General features: G+C 38.5%; 1 pseudogene; it reads right to left on the bottom strand.

Annotated features, from left to right (window-relative positions):
- LOC107658714 (scavenger receptor cysteine-rich type 1 protein M130-like) overlaps positions 1-8,441 on the bottom strand; it is a 17,138-nt pseudogene that overhangs the window by 6,135 nt on the left and 2,562 nt on the right.

Below are 8,441 nucleotides of genomic sequence, written 5' to 3'. Positions count from 1 at the left end.
TTTTTTTTTAATTTTTGGGGGAAAAAAATGCATTTTATTTGAATATTTTAAAAAATCTTTTTTTTTTTTTTTTTGCTAAATGCACTCATAAGATAAATACATTTAAAATACATTTACAAAAAGAGTTGTGTGCAATAATCTTTCATTTCAAAAGTATATAAAAGCATGTTGGTCCTTTTGACTTGTAGGGGCTTCTGACCCTCAGAAACTCACAGCATGATTACCCTGAGCTGGAAACCTTTAGTGATATAATAGAGCTTTTAATATTATCACAGAAATGTGACAATACAAGAGAACAAATTAAACACCCTGTCTGTTTTATGAATTTATTCTACAGTATATTTTTCCAGTTTGTTTGCTGCATGTTTTGAATTGATGTCCATGTTTTCTATTAATGTCTATTCATTGTAAAAGCAGAACACTTTGTCTAAATGTAATTGATTTGGTACATTCAACATTTGGCACATTCAACACTTTTAAGTGTAGAGCACTTAAAACATATAACAGGATGTGAGGCAGTGGGTGTAGTCACTGAATTAAACAGTCCCTCCCAGTTTTTCTGGCTCTTCCCTCAAATAATCATAGTCTGCTGTTTGAAAGCAAGAACAAATGTTTGCATTGCATTAGAATTTTTAGATAATAAAACTAGACATATTCAGAGTGACGTAAAGCAAAATAACCTACCAAACAAATCTCACACATCTTCGCTGAAATTCCTCACATCATCATATTCTTCCAGACCTCCCTCTGATATAAATGTGTCAATCATTAAATGAACAAAAATAATACTGCATTCACAAAATTCAATATATTATATAAAAACTATTATATAATAATGAAGTCTATATAATTCGTAATTTAACACTATAATAAAAGAAAAGAAAAACACTTTACCAGACTATTTAAGTTAAATTTGTGACCCACACCTGCATGATTAATGGAAAACTGCCTTATGATGAGAACATCATCATAGCTTTCTGATACGTCATCTGCAACAAAATAAAGAAAAATAAAATGTGACAACCAAAAGACAAATAATTTACAATAATATCATAAAATACACATAATATACATGCATAGTCAAATAATATTAATAATTAAAGAAATAAACCTGTAGCATGATGTCTCAAATCAACAGTGATTATATCATCATAATTCTCGGGTGTAATTTGTTGCTCTTCTAAATGAATTAAAAGCAAAAGAGGGGGAAAAAAACAAAACAGATTTTACAGTTCAAGGCCCCAGTAAGTTAACTAAGTGAAATCTTGTGATCAGTTCAAAATTCACTGACCTGTTGGGCCTGTAGTGGTGGTGACGTCATTATAGTAGTCAGGTGTGTATAATAATAAAAAAAAAAATACAAAATAAAAAAAAAATTGCAATGAACATTAAAAATAACAAAAAAAAATTGTTATATAAAAAATATAATTAAATATTGTTTATTATTATCTCTACATTGGAAATTTTGTTTGTATTTTTTATATTCAAGATATATAACATTGAATAATGTTAACTTGCTAAGTAAATTTGTTTCAATTAATTTCACGTTTCTGTATGTAACATTTTTACATTTCATTCCTCTAACCTGAAAGAAACTCATCAGCTTCTTCATACCCAGAGTACTGTTCTTCAGAAATGACACTTCCTGTTATTGGGAAGCAGAATCTTAGAAATATGTTTACAATCAAAAACATTTGTATAATATAACACTAACCCTATATCATTTCAAATGACACACACAAGGTCCCACAAATGAATCAGTGTGATTTACTCCACTCACCCCTCTGAAAAAAGTGATGACCTTGATGATCTCAACACATCAGACACTATGACAGTTACTCACCCCTCTGAGTGAAAAGACCGTGTCTATTAATGGGTCTGTGCTGAATCTCCTCATAAATGGCCTCAGTCGTCGTCCTGTGTTTCCTCTTAGAGAGAGCTGTGAGTGTAGACAGACAAACCTGCTGTCAGTTCACAACACATGACTGATCACACACTGAATAAGACACAATATGACAGTCTCTGGATCTCTCCTACCTCTCCTCATCACTCTGTTCTGCTGAATCAGTATAAGCAGTGGCACTAAGAGCAGTAAGAGCACAACTCCCAGTGCAATCACAAGCACTGGGGGGGTGGAGAGAGACACTGCTGGAGGAGTTTGTGGAGGAGAGACTGATGTTGAGCGCACTGGAGGAGAAATTGGAGGAGAAGCTGATGTTGTTGTGGCAGGAGTAGAGGACACTGACACATCTGTAAAATCTGTCAAATACACAAACACATTCAAAATCATGATTGTCTTAAAATGATCTAAAATTAATATTATTTGTTCGTATTTTGCTGTGACCTGCACAGCTGAGTCCAGCGTGCTCTTTGTGGGAGCAGTCAGTGTGGTTTTTCAGGGAGAGAGGACAGTCCCACAGGTGAATCTCATTCCCTCTGCACTCGACTCTGTTCAGCCACACAACACCTTCACCAGCACCAAAGACTGAATTCCCATCAGCCCTCAGTGCTGCTCCACAACCCAGCTGCCTGCAGACCACCTGAGCATCGCTGATGTCCCACTGATCATCACAGACTGAGCCCCACACAGCGTTATGATACGCCTCCAGCCTCCCAGAGCACCGGCCCTCCCCTCCACTCAGTCTGAGAGGAACATGATCTAAATTCACAGACAAGACGACACATTTGTGGCCAACAGAGTTACGTCAGAACAGCGGCAGCTACATGCCTTGAGATCAAATTGCACAACTTACATTGCATATAGCTCTCATGATTTTATGCTCTCCATCAAATTAAATTACCTGAACACTGTCTCTGGTAGGAAAATGCAGAGCATGTCAAATAGCTACGAGGGGACTCATGACTCTCCTGTTCTGTAATTATAAATGAAGTCAATATATTTTACACTATTAAATTATATTTTATTCTATATGCATTGCTGTTATAATTTTTCAGGCACAGAATTTTGTCTGCATCAGTCTTACCTGAGCAGGTGATTTTGGCCACTTCATCTCCATCACAGTCATTTTGTCCCCACGGTAAAGATGGACACTGCCACAGATTTGAATCATGTGGTCGACATTTCACTTCATCCAGCCAGTTAGTAGCTGATTTCACTCTTGATACTGAATCAGAAAAATCACCAGATCTTCCACAGTTCAGCTCTTGACAAATCAGACTTGCTGTGTCTCTGTCCATCTTGTTGTAACATACATTACCCCAGGATCCATTGTAGAAAACCTCCACATTCCCTTCACAGCCCTCAGTTAACCTGATTTCCTTAAAATCTTGAAGGAAATGAAAACAAATATTATAAAATCCCAAAATGTAAAAAAAATAAGTTTAATTAAAAATACAACAGTCTACTCTTTACCTGAGCACACACCCCCAGAACCCACCAGCCTGATGGACCCGCGACCTGATATTCAGAGAAAGAAAAACACATTATTGATCACGAGCAACTGAAGAATCTGTCCAGATGTTGTTGCTCTCACCAAGGCAGCTGATTGACAACTGTTGTGTGGAGCTGCAGTTGAGAGTTTGTGGAGAGCTGCAGTTCCCCAGATGAGCTTCACTCCCAGAGCACTGGAAGCCCGTCACACACTCATGACTGTGTTCAGGACTGGATGAAGAGGAGCCGTAGAAGTTCAGCACAGAGCCACAGCCCAGCTGTCTGCAGACCACAGAGGATTCAGTGAGACTCCAGGAGTCCAGCAGAACTCTCCTCCATACCTGATGGATGAAAACTTCCAGCTCCCCCTCACACTGTCTCTCTCCAGACAACTGCACCAGACCGTTAGGAAGAGCAAGAGGGGAATCTGAGGAGATGTGGCATTTTACTAAGATGTTTCAAGATATTGCAATATGTATTCAACATTTTTGCTCAATAAAATCCCCTCACTAGAGCAGATGACTCCAACATCTCGTGTATGAGAACCTTCAGCTCGACTCCATGAAGAGATGGAACATTCTGAGAGTTTTGTTTCATTCCCGTCACAATCAAACACATCAGCCCAGATTTCACCAATTCCCTCTCCAAACCAGTCTGATCCCACAACAGACACAGCAATCCCACAATTCAGCTGTCTACAGAGGACACTAGCAGCTCTCATATCCCAGCATGCATCACACACTGTGCCCCACTCTTTGAGGAACCGAAGCTCCACTCTTCCAGAACAAGAGTCTGAACTGTTTACCAGCCTGAATCCCAGCATGCATCACACACTTTGCCCCACTCTTTGAGGAACTGAAGCTCCACTCTTCCAGAACAAGAGTCTGAGCCGTTTACCAGTCTGAGATCAGTGTAACCTGGACAAACAACTTTTGTCATTACAAGGCCCATTATAAAAACAATCTCTATCATATAACATACAGTATGTTGATTGAAAAAATTATAAATTATATTTAAATTACATAAAAAAAAAATATAACCATTCAGTTACAACTCAAAACATAAACAACTTATTTGGATAAATTTTGCAATATAATATATTTTAAGGTACACTCTCAGAATAAAAATTTTAAGTTCTTTCATCATTTACTCAACCTGCAAGTCTTCCAAATTTGTATGAGTTTCTTCTGTTGAACACAAAAGTATATATTTTGAAGAATGTTGGTATCCGAACAGTCGATGGTTGCCATTGACTTCCATAGTACTTTTTTCATTACAATGGATGTCAAGGCCTACTGTCAACTGTTTGGTTAGCAACATACAGGTTTGGAACAACTTCAGGGTGAGTAAAGAATCACAGAATTTTCCTTTTTGGGTGAACTATTACTTTAAGATTGATTATAATAAATCTTACATTACAAATAAATGAAGACCCTGAATATTGATTATTTACGAGAACATTTCAAGCCCACATTATTGTCACTGCTGCAGTTGTGTTTGTGTGATGATATTGAACAGAATGAAATCTGAGATTCATTTCCTCTGCACTGAATATCTTGTGTCCACATCTGAGTGTCTCCTTTGCCAAAAGCAGCTGCTCCCAGAACCTGTACAGGAGCCCCACAGTCCAGCTCTCTACACACAACCTCTGCATCCTGCTGGTCAAAGGCAGCATCACACACTGACATCCACGTCTGATCATGAAGTATCTCTAGCCTCCCAGAGCACAGGTGAGATCCAGCAGCAAGTCTGGAAGGCTTATGACCTGTTTATATTGCATGAAGCACAGTGCACAGTAAAGAAAACACACATAATACAGAGGTAATGCAGATAAAACATGTAACAATACAGCTATATTAGTATACAAAAAGTTTTCCACATAAAACACAATAATTCTTTGCATAAACACAAATTCATGGCCAAGAAGTAGGGGGGAAAAATGCTTAATGCTTAGAAGTACTTCAGTTATTGCTTAGAAATAACTAAGTTATTTACCTGAACAGATGACCCCTGCATTTGAATTGTGAGTACAGACATTTATGCTCCATCCTGATGACCCACATTTCTTCAGAGTAGACTCTGATCCAATACATAATGCACTCATCCAGACTGGTCCTGATCCATGCCCAAAGTGATCATCAGTCAGAGCATCTACAGGTTCTCCACAGTCCAGCTCTCTACACACCACTGCAGCATCAGCCAAATCCCAGAAATCACCACACACTGTTCCCCACTGACCTCTATGAAGAACCTCCACTCTACCAGCACAAGGACTGTTACCATCAACCAACCTCACATTCTTTCTATCTAAGTCACAGAAGAATACAAAGAGAGACTATGAGTAAAATGTAGAATATTAAAAAGATATTACTCTCATTTTACTTTATTTCTTACCAGCACAGAACAGCCCCTGGAAATTATCATCTGAACAATGGTTTTTATAAAGGGATGTTGGACAGAGGTGAATCTGAGACTCATTTCCTCTGCACTGAATCTCATGTGTCCACATCTGAGCATCTCCTTTGCCAAAAGCAGCTCCTCCCAGCACCTGTACAGGAGCCCCACAGTCCAGCTCTCTACACACAACCTCTGCATCCTGCTGGTCAAAGGCAGCGTCACACACTGACATCCACATCTGATCATGAAGTATCTCTAACCTCCCAGAGCAACTGGAGTTTCCAATAAGTCTGGCACCTGAAGTAGCAAGAGATAAGAAATGTGCCTATCCTGCATGTGTTTTGACTGTGGGGAAATTCATCCTCATGTTAAATCTTTATGAATTCCTTTCTTTTCGTGGAACACAGAAAGAGAATATTTAAAGAATATCGTGGCCAGTCTTTTCAATATAATACAAGTGAATTAGGACTGGGGCTGTCAAAGCACCAAAATGGGAAGAAAAAAAAAAGAATATTTAATTAAAATTTTATTTTTATTATTTCATTTTATAACATAATGCACAAACCTCATACTCAGTTTCTTATTTTGGATCTTATGGAGAAGAAAAAAACCTACATACCCTGTGCTCCACAGAAGAAAGTCATTCTGGTTTGGTCTGGCATGAGGGTGAGTAAATAAAGTGTTCTCATTTTTGTTCAACTACCCCTTTCAAGCAGGTGGATCATGAGTAATATAAAACAGAGTGGGCGTTGGAGCAGCTTACCCAAACAGATGACTCCTGCATCTTTAGTATGATCACAGAGATATGAACCCCATTGTACTGATCCACAATTCTTCAGTGTAGACTCTGATCCAGTACATAACTTGCGATTTGGCCAGATTGCTCCTGATCCTGATCCAAAATGAGCATCAACCACAACATCTACAGGTTCTCCACAGTCCAGCTCTCTACACACCACTGCAGCATCAGCCATATCAAAGTCAACACCACACACTGTTCCCCACTGACCTCTATGAAGAACCTCCACTCGACCAGCACAGCGACTGTTGCCACCAACCAACCTCACTCTCATATTGTTTATATAATAAATAGAGAGAGATAAGAAAAAAGGGTCACACTTTATTTTAAGGTCCAATTCTCGGTATTAACAAACCATTGACTATGACGTTTACCTCAATAAACTCCTAATTTTCTGCTTATTAGTAGTTAATAAGGCAGTTGGTATTGGGTTAGGATTAGGGATGTAGAATATGGTCATTCAGAATATGTGCTTTATAAGTACTAATAAACAGCAGCCAATATGTTGATAATAGGCATGCTAATAATCAACTAGTTAATTATGAGAATTGGTCCTTATACTAAATGTTACCAAAAAAAAGATACAGACAGAAAGAACGAAAACAGTAACTCAAAAAGAAAACAAAACTCTGAAAGTGATATTTATTATAGATTTAAGAGACATTCAGTTAAACTAATTTTAGTTTATTTAAAGAAAAGACTCAAACCTGCACACACCAGTCCAACACTGTATTCATGTGAACAGCTATGTTTGTGTGAGGAGTTAGTTGGACAGAGGTGAATCTGAGACTCATTTCCTCTGCACCGAATCTCTTGTGTCCACATCTGAGTGTCTCCTTTGTCAAAAGCAGCTGCTCCCAGCACCTGTACAGGAGCCCCACAGTCCAGCTCTCTACACACAACCTCTGCATCCTGCTGGTCAAAGGCAGCGTCACACACTGACATCCACGTCTGATCATGAAGTATCTCTAACCTCCCAGAGCAGCGAGAACCTCCAACCAGCCTGACTTCTGAATAAGTAAACACAAACCAACAAAATCATGCATTATTTTAAAGTTAAATAAGAGGATATGTCTCCACCTCCAAGGCCCTGTCCTGAATAGAGCACCTGAGGTTAATTTGGGGTCTTGCGGAATTGCTATGACTACTGCTTGTGTATGCCAATGAGTTCCACAGGGCCATTGGGTTTTACATAGGTTTCAATCAGGTTTTATGTCAATTACCAGACAAGAATGTGAAAATAGTCATGGAATGAGTGTTTTTGGCACATCTGCTTTCTATAATAATACAAAACTTTTAACTTACCTGAACATATGACTTGAGCACTCTTATCAAGACATTTGTCAGGCAATTGTATGGATCCACATTTCTTAATTGTAGACTTTGATCCAGTACAAATTGCAATTTTCATTAAGACTGGTCTTGATCCTAGTCCAAAATGAGCATCACCCAGAGCATCTACAGGTTCTCCACAGTCCAGCTCTCTACACACCACTGCAGCATCAGCCAAATCCCAACCAGCACCACACACTGTTCCCCACTGACCTCTATGAAGAACCTCCACTCGACCAGCACAGCGACTGTTGCCACCAACCAACCTCACTCTCATATTGTTTATATAATAAATAGAGAGAGATAAGAAAAAAGATACAGACAGAAGGAAAGAAAAAAGTAACACACTAATATAAAAACTATTAAAGTAATATTTATTCTAAATTCAAGGACATTCAATTCAACTAATTTCAGTTTATTAAAAGAAAACACTCAAACCTGCACACACTAGTCCAACACTGTATTCATGTGAACAGCTATGTTTGTGTGAGGAGTTAGTTGGACAGAGGTGAATCTGAGCCT

This window comes from Sinocyclocheilus anshuiensis, unplaced genomic scaffold (assembly GCF_001515605.1).
Source record: "Sinocyclocheilus anshuiensis isolate Anshui unplaced genomic scaffold, SAMN03320099.WGS_v1.1 scaffold283, whole genome shotgun sequence".
Taxonomy (NCBI): Eukaryota; Metazoa; Chordata; class Actinopteri; order Cypriniformes; family Cyprinidae; genus Sinocyclocheilus; species Sinocyclocheilus anshuiensis.
Note: the sequence above shows the minus strand (reverse complement) of the source record. Positions and strands in the feature narration are given on the sequence as shown.